General features: G+C 41.3%; 1 long non-coding RNA gene across 1 annotated transcript in view; it reads right to left on the reverse strand.

The window, feature by feature from the left end:
- The window catches only part of LOC132233397 (uncharacterized), a 62,316-nt gene extending 42,750 nt beyond the window's left edge, over window positions 1–19,566 (reverse strand). Inside the window, exon 1 of the long non-coding RNA XR_009452613.1 lies at window positions 19,486–19,566. This is a non-coding gene — a long non-coding RNA (uncharacterized LOC132233397). The remainder of the gene's footprint in view (window positions 1–19,485) is intronic.
- Between the last annotated feature and the right edge of the window lie 994 nt (window positions 19,567–20,560).

Below are 20,560 nucleotides of genomic sequence, written 5' to 3' on the forward strand. Positions count from 1 at the left end.
AAGGCCCAACAGAGTGTCAAGTGTAATGAATGAAAAAACCCACACCAAGGCATAGCACTATGAAGTTTCAGAACTGTAAAAATAAAGAGAAAACCTTGAAAGTTTCCAAAGAGTGGGGAAAAACAATCACCTAGGAACAAGAATAATGTTAGACACCTTATTAGCAAATCAGGATGACAATGATGGATCAAGGCCTTTAAAGTTCTGAGGACAAATTCCTGCTACCTGAACTTATTACCCTCTGCAAACTCATGAGCAAGTAGATTATAATAAACTAGAGGCCTGATGCACGAAAATCATGCAAGAGTAGACCTTCCTTCCTCCGACTGCCCGCACCGGCTTCTCTCTGGCACCCGGGACCCAGGCTTCCCTCGCAGCCCCAGCTTCGTCTGGAAGGACATCCAGTCTAATTAGCATATTACACTTTTATTATAGACTAGAGGCCCGGTGCACAAAAATTTGTGCACTCGGGAGGAAGGGGAGTCCCTCAGCCCGGCCTGTGCCCTCTCGCAGTCTGGGACCCCTCGGGAGATAATGACCTGCTGGCTTAGGCCTGCTCCCGGGTGGCAGAGGGCAGGCCCAATCCCTAGGTGCAGCCCCTGGTCGGGCTCAGAGCAGGGCTGATTGGGGAGTTGGGGCACCGCCCCCTGTCATGCACAGAGCAGGGCGGATCGGGAGGTTGCGATGCCACCCTCAGTCACGCTCAGGGTAGGGCCGATTGGGGGGTTGGGGCACCGCCCCCTGTCATACTCAAGGCAGGGTCAATGGGGAGGTTGAGGTGCCACCCCCTGTCACGCACAGAGCAGGGCCAATCAGGGGGTTGGGGCACTGCCCCCTGTCACGCACAGAGCAGGGCCGATCAGGGGGTTGGGGCGCCGCCACTCTCACACTCAGGGCAGGGCCGATGGGGAGGTTATGGCTCTACCCCTTCACAGAGCAGGGCCCGTGGTGGGGGGGGGGAGGTTGGGGCGCCACACCCTGTCACACACAGAGCCGCAGGGCAATCAGGGGGTTGGGGAGCTCCCCCCTATCAGGCACAGAGCAGGGCCGATCAGGGGGTTGGAGCGCCTTCCCCTGTCATGAACAGAGCAGGATGAATAGGGAGGTTGTGGCCACGCCCCCTGTCACACACAGAGCCGCAGGGCGATCAGGGGGTTTGGGCGCTGCCCCCTGTCACGCTGATCTCGGTGCTGGGAGGCATATTACCCTTTTACTATATAGAATAGAGGCCTGGTGCATGGGTGGGGGCAGGCTGGTTTGCCCTGAAGGGTGTCCTGGATCAGGGTGGGGGTTCCCACTGGGGTGCCTGGCCAGCCTGGATGAGGGGATGATGGCTGTTTGCAGCTGGTCACACACCCTTCAGGGTGGGGGTCCCCACTGGGGTGCCTGACCAGTCTGGGTGAGGAGCTGAGGGCTGTTTTCAGGCTGGGATTGAAGCTCCCAACTGCTCCTTTTTTTCTTTTCTTTTTTTTAAAATTCTGGGCCAGCTTTAGCCTGGCTCCAGCTCTGAGGCCTCCACTGCTGAAAGCAGGTATCTGGTTTGTTTAGGTTCTATAATCGAAACTCTGTATCAACTCCAGCACTGAGATCCCAGCTCGCTGAAAGCTGGTTTCTGGGGTTTTGTTTCGCTTCTATATTTGTAACAATGTTTGAAACTGCAGGCTCAGAGGCCGGCAAGGCAGGCTGGGAACGTTGGTTTCCTCCGTCACTGAAGCAAGCAAGCTTCATGTTCAGTTTAAGCTGCCTGGTTGCCGGCCGCCATCTTGGCTGGCAGTTAATTTGCATATCGCCCTGATTAGCCAATGGGAAGGGTAGCAGTCATACAATAATTACCATGTTTCTCTTTTATTAGATAGGATTTTGAAACATCCCTTGCTAAGTGAACATTTCCTACTTACTCTCAAATTCAGGAACTGAATTTATTTGGACTAAATTTTTATCAGAGTATCCATTGCTTATCAAACTCATTGGCTGAACTGGAGATTGGGTTTTGGGAGGTATTTGCTTTTCCAATCTATAATTCTGTGACTGGTCAAAGTGTCCTCAAGTGTGAAGTTAAATAATTGCAGCCATACAAAACTTCAAACTTTTTATACAGCTTTTTTAAAAAAAAATATTACTGATTTCAGAGAAGAAGGGAGAGTGCGAAAGATATAGAAACATCAGTGATGTGAGAGAAGCATTGATTGGTTGCCTCCTGCACGCCCCACACACACTGGGATCAAGCCTGCAACCCCAGGCATGTGCAGGGCATTATTGAGCATTATAATGTTATGGAGTTGGAGATAACCTGGATATCCATGCATGGGAGATAGGTTAGGTAAATATGTGGTGGATGTACACAATTCAGTATTCTGCAGTAGTTACTTACAAACCACAGAGGTCAACCTTTTTAAAATATATATATTTTATTGGTTTTTTTACAGAGGGGAAGGGAGAGGGATAGAGAGTAAGAAACATCAATGAGAGAGAAACATCAATCAGCTGCTTCCTGCACACCCCTCACTGGAGATATACGTGCAACCAAGGTACATGCCCTTGACCGGAATCGAACCGGGGACCCTTCAGTCCGCAGGCCGGCGCTCTATCCACTGAGCCAAACCAGTTAGGGCCACAGAGGTCCATTTTAACCATATGGCTTGATCATGAAAAAACAGTGCCCAATGAAAACAGTGAGAAACAGAATGCATGTGTGGGGAAAGCCATTTATATAAATTTAAAATATACAAAAATTCATTTTGTAAGAATGTGCAATTATACATATTAATCACCATAGAGTTGTTGCCTGGTATGGGGGAAGAAGGGAATGGAAGTGAGTTTAGAAATAAAAGAGGAAGAGAGGATGAGAGGGAGGAGAGAAAGAGAAGACATGACAAAAATTTCAATAAGAAAAAATCATTTTGATAGGATAGTATAACTTGGAGAATTTGAGAACTAATAATAGAAACATGCAAAGGAAGGGGGGTGGGGAATAATTTTAACTCCAAGGGGTAAAGAATTGTATAAGAAATGTAAGCACAGTATGTATTTTATCAAAAGTTGTAAAACTGTATTGCAAGCAGGGAAAGGAAAGGTTGTGCAAATGCGTAATTTTCATCTTCCATAGTATAAAGTGAGCATTCTTTCTATGGATAAATCAAGAACATAGCAATATAAGCATGTTATTTAAAAGCATCTAAGTAAATCACCTGGAAAAACAGCTAAGAATTAAAAGTGGTCCTCCTCACCCCTCACTACCCCTCTCCCAGAAGATAGAAAGGCGGAAGAGGAGGAGGATGGGGGGCTGCTGTTTTTATTGTTCTTTGACCTTTTGGTAGAATACAACCTTGTGGTAGAGGATCAGGATACTTTGGTTGCAAATAACAGCTCAATTCAAATTAACCAAATGAGGAACATATTACCTCACAGAAGTTCAGAAGCGTTTCTAGGGTTTGATTGTTAACAAGAATGCAAATTCTTGCCAGTTTTCTGCTCTGCCAATCTTTATCTTGTCAGCTTCAAGTTCACAAGATAACTGCAATCAGCCAGTGATCATATTCACATTCACCAAAGTCCAATGGAAAAGGGACTTTTTCTTTGCTTGTGCCTCTGTGTAAAATAGTCATGAGCAAGAAAAATTCGATCACTACCAACTGGCCCAATCATGATTCACTGCCTGTGGGGCTGAAGATATCATACGCTCCCCTGAAGCACATGGGTTCAGAGCAGGGTACAAAAAGTAGGTTGGGTTGATGAATAGTTGTTCTACAGGTACTACTTGATTTCAGTAACGTGTATATGTTACTTCAAAATATATCTCATTTTGCCCAGCCGGTGTGACTCAGTGGTTGAGCATTGACCTATGAACCAGGAGGTCATGATCAGGGCACATGCCCGGGTCCCAGGTTTCAGGCTCCATCCCCAGTGGGGAGCATGTAGGAGGCAGCCGATCAATGATTTTCTGTTATCATTGATCTTTCTTTCTTCCTTTCTCTCTTTCTTCCTTTCTTTTTCTCTCTCCCTTCCTCTCTGAAATCAATAAAAATATTTTTAAAAAAATGTAAATATGGAAAAAATTAAAAGATATATTTTTCATTTTAACATTGAATCAAATAAATAAGATATTTGTGAGGTAATAATTAACTTGCATTATTTTACTTTAATCAGTGTGCATTAGATGCAAACTATTCTACCTTTATTGGAATATTGTTTAGAGGGAAGGTAGACAATGATAAAAATTAAAAGGAGAAACTGAAAAATGTGTCCGATGATTTTTGTTGTCCTTTTGGCTAATTTTATGTAATCTTCTGCCACTGCAATCAGCAATGTCAAAATGAATCAATTTACTATTAAATTACTGGCCCATTAGTAAATCCATCTCTCAGATTTGCATCCAACTCTCACTTATCTAGCTTTGAGATTACTTATACTTTATGTCTTCTGCACTTTAGTGCTACCTGGGTTTTATGCATTTTCCTTCCCATTAGCTTTTTTGATCATGTAGTCAGAATTAAAATCATACCATTTTATAGCCCATTACTCCTCAATTCTTTCACTCTATGCCTAATTCATCAGCCTAAAGAAATTATCCCGTTCTCCTTTTTCATAGTTATAGAACCCCCAAATTTTAGGTGGGGAAATGATGCCCAGAATAAAGACTGTATTTCCCAGAGTATTTTACAATTGTTTATTGTTAGAAGATTATGTTGGGGTAATGAGATGTAGCCAACATCCTGAACCATGAGGATGAAGGCCACAACTAGCTTCTAGAGTAGTTGGCTAAAAGGAGTCTGGGACCTTGAGGTTTTGTAGAGAAAGAAAAAAATTACTCTGTTTAAGCCACTGTTACTTTAAGTCTCTTGCAAACAGTGGTACCTAACTGGTGACATTGCATACACTTTTATTTTTAATTAAATCTTTATTGTTCAGATTATTACAGTTACTCTTTTTTCCCCCCATAGCTCCCCTCCACCCAGTTCCCACCCCACCTTCTGCCCTTACCCCCCCCCCCCCCGCCCACTGTCCTCATCCATAGGTGCACGAGTTTTGTCCAGTCTCTTCCCGCACCCCCCAAACCCTTTCCCCCCCAAGAATAGCCAGTCCACTCCCTTTCTATGCCCCTGATTCTATTATATTCACCAGTTTATTCTGTTCATCAGATTATTTATTTCCGCGCCTCCTCTGAGTCTCAGTGTGCTTTTTTTTCTCTTTCCTTCTAGTTGTAGAATTTCCACTCAGCCAGCCTTCCTGTGGTTCTGGACGATGTCCATTTTGTCTTTTAGTTGTATTTTTGAAGTGGTTGTGCAAGGCAGCAATTTCCAGTGTTTACCTATGCCGCCATCTTGGTTTCTCTGCATACTTTTAAATATTGTTGACAATATTAGATGGGCTAATGCATGTAAAAACTCTTAGAACGGTATCTGAGAGTAGAGTAAGCTCAGAGTAATATTTATAATGTTATATAATGTCCATGCTTTGGTAAGGTTGTTCCTCTGCCTTGGCAGTTTGTTTGGTGAACTTCTTTGTCCATAAGACCCAGATCAACCAATCATTTCCTCTGTGAAGCTTTTCTGATCCCCACCTGGAGAATTAATCCTACTGTTGCTTTATACTACTCGTTAATCTTGTATATACTTTTGTAACAATTTGCACATTTTTGTTTACACATCTGTCTCCTTACTAAACCATTCTTTCTCTTTAAAACAACAACAAACCAGCCCAGCTGGTATGACTCAGTGGTTGAGCATCAACCTATGAACCAGGGGGTCACAGTTCAATTCCCAGTCAAGGCACGTACCCAGGTTGCGGGCTCGAGTACAGCAGGCAGCCAGTCAATGATTCTCTCTCATCATTAATGTATGTCTCTCCCCTCCCTCCCTCCCTCTCCCTTCCTCTCTGCAATCAATAAAAAATATATTTTAAAAAAAATTGGAGTTCTCCCTTAATAAACATAAAAATCTCAAGGTTCACGTAGATTCTCTGTCATAATATTCAATATGCCAATCATGCAAACCACCACTCCCCCACCCACAGTTTCTGATACACCACTCCTACAAGAGACCAAGCCTCTTCTCCTGCGCCACTCAGTTGACGAGCTGAGATAAATATCTATTGGGCTGGGCACTGGAGTAGATGATGCAGAGATAACCTGCACAGAGTACAAAAGTAGGAGGAATGAGGAAATGATTCATTCCGTTTTCAGGCACAGGTTGAGAAAAGATGATGCCTGTATTTTGAAAGTAAGATTTTTACCTGATGGACTGGAGAAAAGGGAGAAAAGAGCGACAGAAGATGCAATGGCAGAAGGAGCATGTGCAAAGGCACAGAGGCATAAATACACGGTTAATTTTAGTTATGAGCATTGGAGCCAGGTCTCCCTAAGTTTCTCTGCGTACACTTTCACAAAATATTTCATAGGGTGAGTTACCTCTGCAGATGGCTCATCTCATCTATTAGGCCTTGATTTTTCTTTTTCTTTGTTTTAATTCTGAGAACACTTTCCCTGAGCCTGTTTTCTAGACTCAATCCCACTAGGTAATAACTGAAGTTATTAATATCGCTATTCTGGGGAAATGTTCCTCGGTGCCAGCTCAAGGCCCTGCTGGTGACTCATCCTGCTCTTGTGTACGTTCAGGCTTATTCTCTCTGGCATGCAGAGTGTTGGTAAGATTGCCTGGGAAAATCTTGCTGATTAGTTTTCGGTTCTAGTTAACAACGGGTTTGCCAGCTTCTACCTTCTGTCTTTAGTCCCTAGCGTAGGGACAACACTGCATTAATTTAGCTTGAGTCTTGTTTGGTTTTTTGGGGTTTTTTTTGGTTGGTTGCTTTTGATTCCAGTAGCCTTGTTGATGAAACTAGTCTGTATGTTTAAAGTTGCTGTCTGTGCTTTCATTTCTGTTCTCTAGGACAGATAAAGGTGCTATATTTTCTTAGGGGCTTTGCAAATAATGTAGCTTGGCCCAGGCGTTAAATGAAATCTTTATAGACTTAACCAAGTACTCTTTCCCTGGAGACCCTTAGTGGCTAGGAGTCCCACAGAGGCCCGAGCCTGGCGTGATTTTACGGTCACTTAGCTGGACAGAGCTGCAACATGCTGCCTGGAAACTCCTTTTGAAGTTGGATTGGGTTTTCTACAAAGTTTGAAGGCTGTTCCAAATCCAAGCACCATCTGTGAGCACCTGCCAGTGTGGTTTTCTTTTTGCTTCATTGTAATTGACTCGCACACCTCTGCTGTTACATGTAGAGTTTTGTTTCCATTTCTGACTGTCCTATTGGGTATATATAACCATCATTGCCACCATTCATAATGGCCAACAAAAAACAGAATAAGTAAGGAGTGAGTGTCGATTTTATGAATACTCATTCTCTTCACGGGGCCTGAACTAATTACTTGGTCACGGAGTCTTTGGTAGGTTCTCGGCATCCATTGGCCATACAAATGTACTCATTAAGAGATGCTTAACTCCTCTTGGATAAGGATTACTTGTTCTTTACAGAGTGTGGTCCTTTTGCTTCTGGTACTGCCACATCTGTGCTCTAGGTTTGACCCCCTATCTCGCACTGCTACCAGAGGCAGTGTTAGGGGTGATTCTCACAAACAACTTTGTGAGATGAGAACCATTTCTATCCTCATTTTACATGTGAGGGAGCAGAGGATTACAGAAGTAAAGTTACTTCTGACTCTAAGACTGGATTAAGAAGCAATGTGAGAGTGGGAAGTACCTGGTTCCTGTGATGATCTGGGCGCATCCTCAGGCTATATGTAGGAGACAGTGATGTGATGTGGTTAGGAGTATGTACTCAGATTCCAGAGTGCCCTGCATTAGTCCTTATTACCTCTGTGGTTTTGGGGGACAAGTTACATAACCTGTCTGTGCCTTGGCTTTCTCATCTGAAAAAAAATCGATAAATGAATAGCCCTTACCGTTTAGATTGTTATAAGAATTAAATGAGTTCATACAAGTGAAGCACTTAGCTTAGTGCTTGGGACGTGAAAAGTGCTCAAAAAGTGTTAGCCGCCATCATCATATCATCATCATCATCATCGGAACCAAATTTGCCAGGTGGTAGGAGTCAGATGAATTGAAGTCCAGGGGCGTTAGTCACACAGATTTGTACTTACATCCTGCTTTCCGGTGTTCAGAGAACTTTCGCGTTCCCTATCCCTCATGTTTTCATCACCACAACACACAATTGTCTGGTACAGCCAATTATGCCATCTTTATTTTATAGATTCACCTATTCAACACTCATATGTGCCAGACACTGCTACGTTCTGAAAATCCAAACAATTCAAAGGGAGAACTTATGGTTCCTGCTCTTATACTCACAAGAGTTGTGTTTGGAAGTGGATTTTGAAGGGCCATTTTATATTCTACATTTTGAATTTACATGATAAAAATATATAACTTATGGTCAGAAAAGAAAAAGGTGTGGTGGGGGAAGAGTCTAGTGGGAAGGTAGGCATGCAAATTACTAATTACTAGTTGTATTACTAATTACAATACAACAGTCACAGTGAAGGTAAAGACAGGGTCAATCAGTGAACATATAGGAGCACCAGGAGGAAAGTCAGAGTAGTGGCATTCAAGTTGAGACAGGAATGTTGAGTAGAAGTTGGCCAAGTGAATGTAGAAAGAAAGGTGTTCAAGGAGAGGAAGCATGAATATCGAGGGAGCTACAGATGGTTGTGTTGCTTGACATGAAATGAAGGGCAAACGATATAAGTGAAGGCTGGTTCAGTAAGCAGAAGCCAGAAAATGAAGGCACGTGCTAGACAGAGGTGTTCAAAATTTGCCTTATAGGTATTGGGTGCCCATGAAGAATTTTATGTTGGGAGTTAACATGGTCAAAATGTATCATTCCGTTGTCAATGTAGACAATGGGAATGGATAATTCTCTAAAAGGCTAAAGTGGTCAAAGCAATTTTAATAACAGAACTCAAATCTTTTGACCAAAGTGTAGCAGATTTTCCATTAAACCATACTGACTCCTCCATAGGGCAGACTATTAAAGGTCCCCTGTTTACTATATTAGTCTGCTAGTGTGGATTGAAATTCTTGACTAAGGAATGGGAAAAGATTTGACCATATCACTAAGGAGCTGGCCTATTAGAAGATCCTTTTCTCTTGAATTCCATCTCTTTGAGTGGGAGAGAGTTTACAATTCATCCCTTCTTCAGATATGTGCAGAGCATACTTTCCACCGAACAATTTGTTCTAGGCCCCATGTTCTTTAAATATTCATGCAAGTTTTGTTAAGTCTAAATTTAATTTTTATTGATACAGTGTAATCCCATTTCCTCCAGTTCCTTTCAAAAGATTATATATCAAGTCCAAAGATGTATGGACAGCAGCCTGTAGCAGGAGAGCTTGCTTTCTCTATGAATTAATGATTACATTCAGTGTGTTTAATGCTCTCTTTACTTCCACATTCCTGTCCCCATTTAGAGGGCATCAGTCAGCAAGCTGGCCAGCAGAGAATCTTCACTTGGTGTGACTGCTTTTGCCTCCAGTGTCTTCTACCCAGGGCCCATAGCGTCTGGCAGAGAAGGGAAATGCAGTCCCACACTCTCTCTTAGCTTTTCCTCCCTAGAGCACTGTCCCATTAATCTGGTAGGACCTTATTGTAACTCTGAGGGTTCTCCAAGCTCCCAAATCCTCATGATCCTGTTACAATCAGAGCTTTAGTTTGAATTTATCCTAGGGATGCTATCATTGTTCTGGCAAAATTTATGTCATTGAATGTCTCTTTGCCATCTGTGTTCTACTTCCTGCTTGCTGGGAGAAGTGCTAAACTATTCCCTCTCATCAATGACAACACCCAAAGTTCAATTTTTAAAAACTGTATCCAGAAACATGATCTTTTATTCATGCACTCACTCATTCATTTTTCCATTTCTGAGTGCTTATTGCATGCCAGCCACTGTGCTAGTGACTGGAGGCTCTGTATGGAACAAAACAGATAGGTTCTTCCATCTTGAAGCTTCTGATCTAGTGACCCTGATATTGGGGGTGGGGCGGGAGGGGTGTTAAAAGTGAAGAACAGCTTGTTAACTGAGACCTGGAGGAAATGGAAGCGTCTACGGTTGCCAACATTGTAATTAATGCATGTTAAGAAGTTTAAACATTTTAATGGTTGTATCTGAGCATGATTGCTGTCTTCATTTAATTAGAGGGAAGGCAATATGCTGCCTCTTAGCATACTGCAGTAGAGTCCGTGAGAAGGGGGATATTTGTTCAAAAGTTAACATGATTCCTAAAAAAAACCTAAATAATAAAATTACCATATGATCCAGCAATCCCACTTCTGGGTATATATACCAAAGAATTGAAAGCAGGGTCTCACAGAGATATTCGCACACCCATGTTCAGTGCAGCATTACACAGTTGTCAAGATGTAGAAGCAGCCCAAATGCCCATGGACAGATGAATGGATAAAGAAAATGTGATGTATACGTGCAATATATACAGCCTTAAAAAAGAAAGAAATCCTGTCATATGCCACCACATGGATGGACCTTGAGGATATAATGCTGAATGAAATGTCAGTCTCAAAAAGCAAATACTGTATGAGTCCACTTATATGAACTATCTAGAGTAGTCAAAATCATGCAACAGAAACTAAAATGGTGGTAGCCAGGGGTTGGGGGCAGGGAGAGGGAGAAATGGGCTGAAGAGTTTCCGTTTTGCAAGATGAAACATTTTAGAGATCTGTTACAAAACAATAATTAACTATTAAACTGTACATTTAGAGTTTTAAATTTAAGAGGGAAAATTTAGTATTGTGGGATTTAAAAAAAATTTTTGTTGTTGTTGTTGTTGCAATTAGAAAGAAAAATAAAGCCCAGGTGGTATGGCTCAGCGGCTGGGTGTTGACCTATGAACTAGGAGGTCAAGGTTCAATTCCTGATCAGAGCACATGCCAGGGTTGTGAGCTAAGTCCCCAGTATGAGCTGTGTAGGAGGCAGTCAATTGATAATTCTCTCTTATCATTGATGTTTCTTTCTTTTTTTTTTTTATGTCCCTGATTCTATTATGATCACCAGATTATTCATTCACTTGATTCTTAGATTCACTTGTTGATAGATGCATATTTGTTGTTCATAATTTGTATCTTTACCTTTTCTTCTTCTTCCTCTTCTTAAAGGATACCTTTCAGCATTTCATATAATACTGGTTTGGTGGTGATGAACTCCTTTAGCTTTTCCTTATCTGTGAAGCTCTTTATCTGACCTTCAGTTCTGAATGATAGCTTTGCTGGATAAAGTAATCTTGGTTGTAGGTTCTTGGTATTCATCAGTTTGAATATTTCTTGCCACTCCCTTCTGGCCTGCAAAGTTTCTGTTGAGAAATCAGCTGACAGTCGTATGGGTATTCCCCTGTAGGTAACTGAGTTTCTTTCTCTTGCTGCTTTTAAGATTCTCTCTTTGTCTTTTGCTCTTGGCATTTTAATTATGATGTGTCTTGGTGTGGTCCTCTTTGGATTCCTTTTGTTTGGGGTTCTCTGCGCTTCCTGGACCTGTAAGTCTATTTCACCAGGTGGGGGAAGTTTTCTGTCATTATTTCTTCAAATAGGTTTTCAGTATCTTGCTCTCTCTCATCTTCTGGCACCCCTATAATTCTGATGTTGGTACGCTTGAAGCTGTCCCAGAGGCTCCTTACACTATCTTTGTATTTTTGGATTCTTTTTTCATTTTGCTTTTCCGGTTGGGTGTTTTTTGCTTCTTCGCATTTCAAATCTTTGCCTTGATTCTTGCTCTCCTCTGGTCTGCTGTTGGGAGTCTGTATAGTATTCGTTATTTCAGTCCGTGTATGCTTAATTTTTAGTTGGTTCTTTATCATAACATCGAGGGTCTCATTAGATTTCTTGAGGATCTCACTACATTTATCGGCGGCTTCTAGACAGTTCTTAAGAGACCTTAAAAGTGTGGTTCTGAACTCAATATCCTCCATTGACAGTTTTGTCCTGTTTCTTTGTCTCCGCATTTTTTATGCTTTCTTGGTGCACTCCCTAGTGGTCTTTGTGCGGAGTCTTGTTGTAGTTAAGCCTTGATTGTTGTCAGCAATACTGGGGGTGATTTGACCTCCAGGCTAACTGGCTATGAGAGTCAGCTGTGTCTGCAGTGGGAGAGCTTCTGTGCTGGATCTCTAGGGCGGTGCTAATCTAGCGTTTGCCTGAGGCTATCCGGCAAATGGCTCTGCGCAAGGCTTGGGCGGGGGGGGGGTCCCCGGGGATCTACAGGGCGGCTGGAGCGAGCAGTTATGGCTGCTCTCAGTTCCGTCCCTAGGGGCTCTGCCTCACAGAGTCCCAGCAACTGCTGCAAACCTCGGAGAGAAAGCTGCCTTCGAGTTCTGACCGAAGCCAGACAGTCCCGCTTCTCCCGTTTGAGTCTGGGTCCCTAGAGACTCGCCCGGATCTGGAGCTCAGAGTCTGAAACTCCCTCCCAATTGAAAACAACAACCGCGCCCTCCGCCGCCAGCCCGCTCCACGCTCGCACTCCGCACCTGAGTATTTCACTTCAGCACTGCGCCTCCTCTGAGTCTGGGTATGATATTCTCTTTCCTAGTTGTAGAATTTCCACTCAGCCAGCCTTCCTGTGGTTCTGGATGATGTCTGTTCCGTCTTTTAGTTGTTTTTTGAAGTGGTTGTTCGAGGCAGCAATCTCCGGCGTTAACCTATGCCATCCTTATCATTGATGTTTCTATCTCTCTCTCCCTCTCCCTTCCTCTCTGAAATCAATAAATATATTTTTTAAAAAGAAATAAAAATAAAAACATTCTAAAAGTTAACATTGTTAACATGGAAGCAACTACTGGTGTGATAGAATGAGTAGTGCATTAGAGTCAATTTGAAGATTGGGGTTATATAGACTTGGCACTGCCAATTTCTAGCTGTGTGACCTTGGGCTTGCAAGTTAACCTCTAAGCCTCAGTGTCCTCACTGGTAAAATGGAGATCATGTCACCTACTTCAAAGAATTTTGCAAGGATGAAATGAGGTAGGTGATGTAAGTGCAAGTTGGCAGAGCCAAAGCACGATGCAAATATAAGGCAGTTCGATGTGGTGATGATGGGTTTCTCTATTATCTGGCTTCACACACTGTTGTACCTGTCCACATCCGGCATGGGGCATGTTGAGGCACCAAATTCAGCTTCTCTTTTCCGTTTTTCCTGCTATTTTCCCCACTTCAAGGTTATAGATGTTAAAAGTGGAATGCTTAACTTGGTTGTTGATCCTCTTACCAGCAACTATTCTTATTGACTTCTCTCCAGCCAAGTTCCACTTGTCTCAATTTTTAAATTTTAGTTAACTCAACCACAGAATTGGAGAGATTAAATACAGACAATTGAGAAAATTGAACAGCAATTCAGTCCAAGTTGTTGGACTGAATCCTGATTAGGATAGGACCCCTGGAGTAGCCAGGACCCAGCCGGCCCTTACAGGAAGGAAAGGATTTGAATAAATAAAGTAAGGGGAATGGAAGGAAGGGTTAGTTAGCATTCCTGCTGGGAGGGAACCTCATGAGCAGTTTTTAGGAAAAAATGAATAAGGGAAGCTCTCAGGACAAGGAGGACACTGCCTGCTTGAAATGATTGTGAAAGGTGAGGGAGTACACACAAGGGGACTTCAATCGCAGGCTGACGGTATTTTATGCAGTGAGGACTTCAGTCATTTTGGTTTGAGAGTAGAGGGATGAGCTGTCAAATGTGGTTTTTAGACCAAACTAATTCATGGACCTAATGCAATTCCAATAAAATCTCAATGGGTTGTTTAGGAGGGCTCTACAAAATTATACTGAAGTTCAATCAGACAAATCATCAGGTGACAATAAGATAAAGATTTAAAAGTGTAATTAAAGAGGTCTTGCCTTATCAATAAACGGTGGTGGGAAAATAAGTTACTTATTAAAAACATCAATTTGGGTTCCCATTTCACACCATATGCCAAAATTAATTCAAGCTCGATTAAAAGTACAGTGTAAGAGAAAAAGAAAACAAAAATTAGAAGGTAAGATAAACGATTACTTTCTGGATGGGTAAGGAATTTTGAGAGACACACAATCTCCTATATACTGTGGTGGGATTGTTAATTAGTACAATCATTTAGGAAAGCAGTTTGCCGCATCTCGTGAAGTTGAAGAAGTGCTAACCTGCAACCTGATTCCACTCCTAGATTCACACAGGAACTAGAGAAACCATAGTACCCAGGATGTGCCTAGGAATGTTCACAGCACCGCTGTTCAAATCAGTTACATGCTGGAAATAACCCCAAAGCACAAAACAAGGGGATGAATGAGCTGCAGAACATTTTTTTCTTAATTAAAATTTTTTTTCAATTACAGTTTACATTCAATATTATTTTATATTAGTTTCAGGTGTACAGCATAGTGGTTAGACAATCAGATACTTGACAAAGTGTTGTTCCCCCTGATATTTCCAGTACCCAACTGGCAGCATACATAGTTATTATAATATCATTGACTGTAATCTCCATGCTGTGCTTTACATCCCCATGGCCATTTTGTAACTGTGGATCTATACTTCTTCATCCCTTCACCTTTTCAGCCAGCCCCCCAACCCTCCTCCCCTGTGTCAACCCTCAGTCTGTTCTCTGTATCTATGAGTCTGTTTCTGTTTTGTTTAGAATGTTTATAAATGGACTGTTACGTAGCAGTGAAAGGAAATAACCTAAAGTGTCTGTATCCTGTTTAAATTAAGAGCACATCATGCTGAGTGAAAATTGTGACAGAGAATACATATAGTATAATGCCAATTATATGCAATCCTAAAATATCAAAAAAGTACTACATGCTGCTTAGGAATATGTACATATTGAATAAAAGTATGACATCATGGGAATAAAAAGCACCAGATTCAGGGGTGTGATAACTTCTGAGAAAGAAGGGATGTGATGGAGAAGGTTACACAAGAGGCTTCTGCTGTGTTGGTATTTTTGAGCTGTGTGGTAGGTACATGGGTATTTGTTATCTTATTCATTGTGGCACTTTGTAAATCTAAAATGTTTTGTGAAATAAAATTTAAAGGCAATATAAATTCCTTATAGCAAGTTAAAACATTATCTAAGTGTGTAGTAATTTAACCTTTACCACTTACCTCCGACCCATGCCCAAATGTATTCAGTTAACAGTTCCAAGTATATTCTCTCAAACCTTTTCAAGACATTTACCTTTTCTAGATAGCTGTATATTCCAGACATCAGATGTTTTCTAATATAAATAGGGTGCTATTTTACCTTAAATTCTATAATTCTTGCTTTTCCCCCACTTAGTATCATAGATACTTGGCTATATGAGTACCTATATGTCTCCTAGGAGTACTTATAGGTCTACCTTATGTATAATGGCTCCATATTATTCCATAGTGTGAATGTGCCATAATTACTTAACTATCCCTCTACTGATACATATTTAGGTTGTTTCTATTTTTTCTTATTAAAATTTTGCAATGAATATCCCTGGTGAACCTTAGGAGTATTTTTATTTTATTTTTAAATTTTATTTTTAATTGATTTGAGAGAGAGAGAGAGAGAGAGAGAGAGAGAGAGAGAGAGGCATCAATGTGAGAGAGATGCATTGATCTGTTGCCTCCCGTAGGTGCTCTGTGCTCTGACTGGGGATGGAACCCACAAGGACTTTCTGATGTATGGGACGACGCTCCAATCAACTGAGCCACGCTGGCCAGGGCAAGAGTATTTTTGTCTGTAAGATTTCCAGGAAGAGTAATTTCCTTTTTTTTGGGGGGGGGGGGGCAGAATAACATACTGTTTTATTTTAGAACTCTGAAAACAGTGTGCCAAGGTTTAACTCTTCCCTTGGACTTAATTTCTTCGTGCTTCAATTTCTTCATCTGTAAAATGGGAATAATAACAGTGCCTATCTCATGATGTTACTCTGAGGATGAAAGGTGTTAGCACATGTAAAAAGCTTAGTACATTATGACAATAGATGCTCTTTGTAGAATAATTTAGTCTTGTCAGGAGTGGCAACAATTATAAATAGACTCAGTAAATATTTTATAAGTAAGCAGGTCAACACTGTATTACATATGTCTCCTTTTCCCCCATTGACCTCTCCCCGGCCCCTCCCACCCCCCAGCACATGCCCTCACCCCTCTACTGTCTATATCCATTGGTTATGCTCAAATGCATGCATACAAGTCCTTTGGTTGATCTCTTACCCAACCCTCACCCTCCCCTGCCTTTCCTCTTAGGTTGGACAGTCTGTTGGATGCTTCTATGACTCTGGTTCTACTTTTTTTTTTTTTTTAATATGTTTTACTGATTTTTCACAGAGAGGAAGAGAGAGGGCTAGAGAGTTAGAAACCTCGATGGGAGAGAAACATCGATCAGCTGCCTCCTGCACACCTCCCACTGGGGATGTGCCCACAACCAAGGCACATGCCCTTGGCCGGAATCGAACCCAGGACCTTCCAGTCTACAGTCCCTTCCAGTCTACAGTCCGACGCTCTATCCACTGAGCCAAACCAGTCAGGGCTTTTTATCCATCAATTTATGTTGTTCGTTATATTCCACAAATGAGTGAGATAATGTGATATTTAAATTTCTCTGATTGTCTTATTTTGCTTAGCCCAATGCTCTCCAGGTCCATCCATGCTGTTGCAAATGGTAAGAATTCCTTCTTTTTTACAGCAGTGTAGTATTCCATTGTGTAGATGTACCACAGTGTAGTGGTTTTTTTTAAGAGTACAGAGAGGTTTATTCAGAATAGCATAAACCTGTAAGGATCTTTATCCATTCCATAAAAAGTTCATCCAGGAGGAGGAATTTTTAAGAAAAAGACTTTCTAAGAATTTATGCCTGGAGATGACAGGAACCCCAAAGAAAATATGGTATACTCTGTGTAAAGTCACTTATGTAAGAACTTGATATAAGTCAATCACAAAGCACTAAAACTATGATAGAAAACTAGGCAAAGCACACCAATAGACAAGTCTCAGAAAAAAGGAAATCTAATGACTACTGAATACATGGAAGTATTTTAACTATTCTCACTTTGTGATAAAAAAGATGAAAGATATATTTCAAATTTTTTGCCTGTAAATATAGACAAGATGAGAAAGGGAGTCATAGTGTTAGCAATGTGGCAGAATTTAATCAAGAACTTCAAAAATGTTCATATCCTTAGATTATTAATTCAATCATCATAAATTTAATTTGAGGAAATAATCAAAGATGTAAGTAGAGAACCATTGCATGTATTTTGGGGCAACTGCTCTTTCTCTTCTTTTCTTCCCCAACATATATGGAAACAGCAGAAAGCCCCCAACATTCATTTTGTGCAATATGATTCTGATCCCTGACCAGTTAGTTGATTGCAGGAGGCATGCGTACTTGATCCAAGCTGGACCAGGGCCCCCTTTTCAGGGGTTCAAGCCTCACCTCTGGCTGCTCTTGTCAGTGGAAACATTGGGAACATGAGAGCTTGATCTGCCACATGACCCTGGAGCCCGACCCTCAGAGAAAGCACCTCGTTAGCATGAGAAAAAAATGGAGCACAATCATTAGGAAGGACTGAGACAAAAAATACCCCAGGGCTTTCCCATCTTGCTGCTAGTCCCTGCTCCCTGAGTCTAAGTGCATCCCTGCCCAGAATTCTAACACCAGTTCCTCTCTTTACTTACACCCGCTCCAGGAAAGTCCTGGTAAGGCTCCTGCTGCTCTGACTCAAGAGAGAGAACCCTAAATTCTGCCTATTACCTCAATACCTCAGCACAGAGGGAGAGTATCCTAATTTCCAACTCTGAAGGTTCTGCTAAGGACGTCGAAAAGGGACGGAAGGGAGACTTTAATCTGTTTGAGCATTTACAAGTACAATGAAAATAATCTATGTGACTTACTTTGGATAGTTCCTGGCCCATAGTAATAATGTCTTAAACAAACAGATAAGCAAACAGGGTGCCAAGCCATGAGTGAATGAGAGTGCTGAGTGTAACAAGATTCAGCTTAAAATCTCTCTCTCTCTCTCTCTCTCTCTCTCTCTCTCTCTCTCTCTCTCCCTCTCCCCTTTCTTTTTTTTTCCATTTTACCTTCCTGGTCACTGGGTTTTGCTCCCATAATAATTAGTCCTTGATCATAACACCTTCAAATACACTAGAGTAATTGCAGTTATGTCTCACACAGATTAGCATTTACCCAGAGCACAAAGTAGGTACTTTTTTTGTTGTTGTTGTTGATCTCTTACCGCTCCTCCTGCCCCACAACCCTCCCTGGCCTTCCCGCTGTAGTTTGACAGTCTGTTCGATGCTGCTCTGCCTCTGTATCTATTTTTGTTCCTCAGTTTATAATGGCCTTTATTATCCAGAAATGAGTGAGATCATGTGGTATTTTTCCTTCATTGACTGGCTTAAATAATGCTCTCCAGTTCCATCCATGCTGTTGCAAATGGTAAGAATTCCTTCTTTTTTACAGCAGTATAGTATTCCATTGTGTAGATGTACCACAGTTTTCTAATCCATTCATCTGCTGATGGGCACTTAGGCTGTTTCCAGATCTTCGCACAAAGTAGGTACTTAAATGTTTGGAATGAGTACATGAGGGAATGATTAAACAAAATAATGAAAAATTGCTTAGGAAAGTTCTCCTATATTAAGTGTTTGAAGGTTTATTGAAATGCACTGACTGCCCTGACCGGTTTGGCTCAGTGGATATAGCGTCGGCCTGCGGACTGAAAGGTCCCAGGTTCGATTCCAGCCAAGGGCATGTACCTTGGTTGTGGGCACATCCCCAGTAGGAGGTGTGCAAGAGGCAGCTGATGGATGTTTCTCTCTCATTGATGTTTCTAACTCTCTATCCCTCTCTCTTCCTCTCTGTGAAAAATCAATAAAATATATTTAAAAAAATAAAGAAATGCACTGACCATCATGATAGTGATGATTTACCTTTTTAAATTAAAAAATTAGTTTATTTTTAATCAAGGTATAAATTGTTATATAACATTAAATTAGTTTCAGGTGTACAGCATAATGATCCAATGTTTGTATATACAGTATAGTGAAATGATTGCCACAATAAGTCTAGTTAGCATTCATCGGGTGATGATTTCTCATCAAGTTGAGTACTTGCCACAGTTTGCCTATGAAGCTAGTGACTTTTAGTTAATTATAACGTTTTTCTTCTACTAAAGGATCAAGACAGCTGAAATTTTATGCTTTGAATGAGTCTCTTCAGTGCTTCTTTTTCAAAAATATTTTTTTCATACTTTGTTCCAGTTGACAACTGGTTTTCCAAATCTGAGAATATAAATTTTCTTGACTTAAAAAAAAAGATCAATCAGAATGTTTCAAGTACTGGAGGTGACTACTGCTGTTCTCCTTGTATTCAAAGCTCTTTTTTTTTTTTTTAAAATATATTTTATTGATTTTTTACAGGGAGGAAGGGAGAGAAATAGAGAGTTAGAAACATCGATGAGAGAGAAACATCGATCAGCTGCCTCCTGCACATCTCCCACTGGGGACATGCCCGCAACCCAGGCACACGCCCTTGACCGGAATCGAACCTGGGACCTTTCAGTCCGCAGGCCGACGCTCTATCCACTGAGCCAAACCGGTTTTGGCTCAAAGCTCTTTAAACATAAATTCTGTCTCCAAACATCTCTTCATTAAGAAGGTTGAGCCCTAGCCAGTTTGGCTCAGTGGCTAGAGCATCGGCCTGTGGGCTCAAGGGTCTCAGGTTTGATTCCGGTCAAGGGCACATGCCTGGGTTATGGGCTCGATCTCCAGTAGGGAGCGTGAAGGAGGCAGCCAATCAATGAATCTCTCTCATCATTGATGTTTCCATCTCTCTCTCCCTTTCCCTTTCTCTCTGAAATCAATAAAAATGTACTTAAAAAAAGAAAAAGGTTGATTTAAAGAAAAACTAAAAAAAAAAAAAAAAGAAAAGAAAAGAAAAAAGGAAGGTTGATTTGGATTTACACAGTAACCTAACTCTCCAGCAAAATGTGTTTCTCACTGAAGACAGAATGGGGGCTCTTCGTTACTTTGGAAAGAGACTTAGATATCAAAGGAAATGAACTGGCAAGGATTTGTGTTTTCCATATATTTTACACAGACCAGGTAGCACAGAGGATTTACAGGGGGGACAGGCAGTATAACAGAGTTTTGGTGCCTATCTTCTAGTTTGAATTCCTGCCCAATTTTGCCATTTATTCGGTGTATGACCTTGGAAAAGAAACTAAAGCTTTCTGAATCTTAGTTTCTGCATCTGTAAAATGGGATAAAAGTACCGACATTAATGGGGTTATTTTGAAGATTAAACAAGATCATGCATGCAAAATGGCTGCCACTGGCCCTGGCTCAATAGTGTTCAATGAATGGAGAGTTCACGATGATAATAAAAACTTGGCCTCTTCTTTCTTTTCTTTATGATATGGTATAAGACACTTAACGTCTGTTTCTTATTAGTCTTTTCCTTCTGTAAGATGGAGAAAATAGTAGCCTTATATTCACTTACTACTTATCATTAACTAACAATGATTTACAAACAGGTAATTTGGTACGAAGGCCCTTAGAAGAACTGGGTTCAAATTATGGTTCTACTAGTTA

This window comes from Myotis daubentonii, chromosome 1 (assembly GCF_963259705.1).
Source record: "Myotis daubentonii chromosome 1, mMyoDau2.1, whole genome shotgun sequence".
Taxonomy (NCBI): domain Eukaryota; kingdom Metazoa; phylum Chordata; class Mammalia; order Chiroptera; family Vespertilionidae; genus Myotis; species Myotis daubentonii.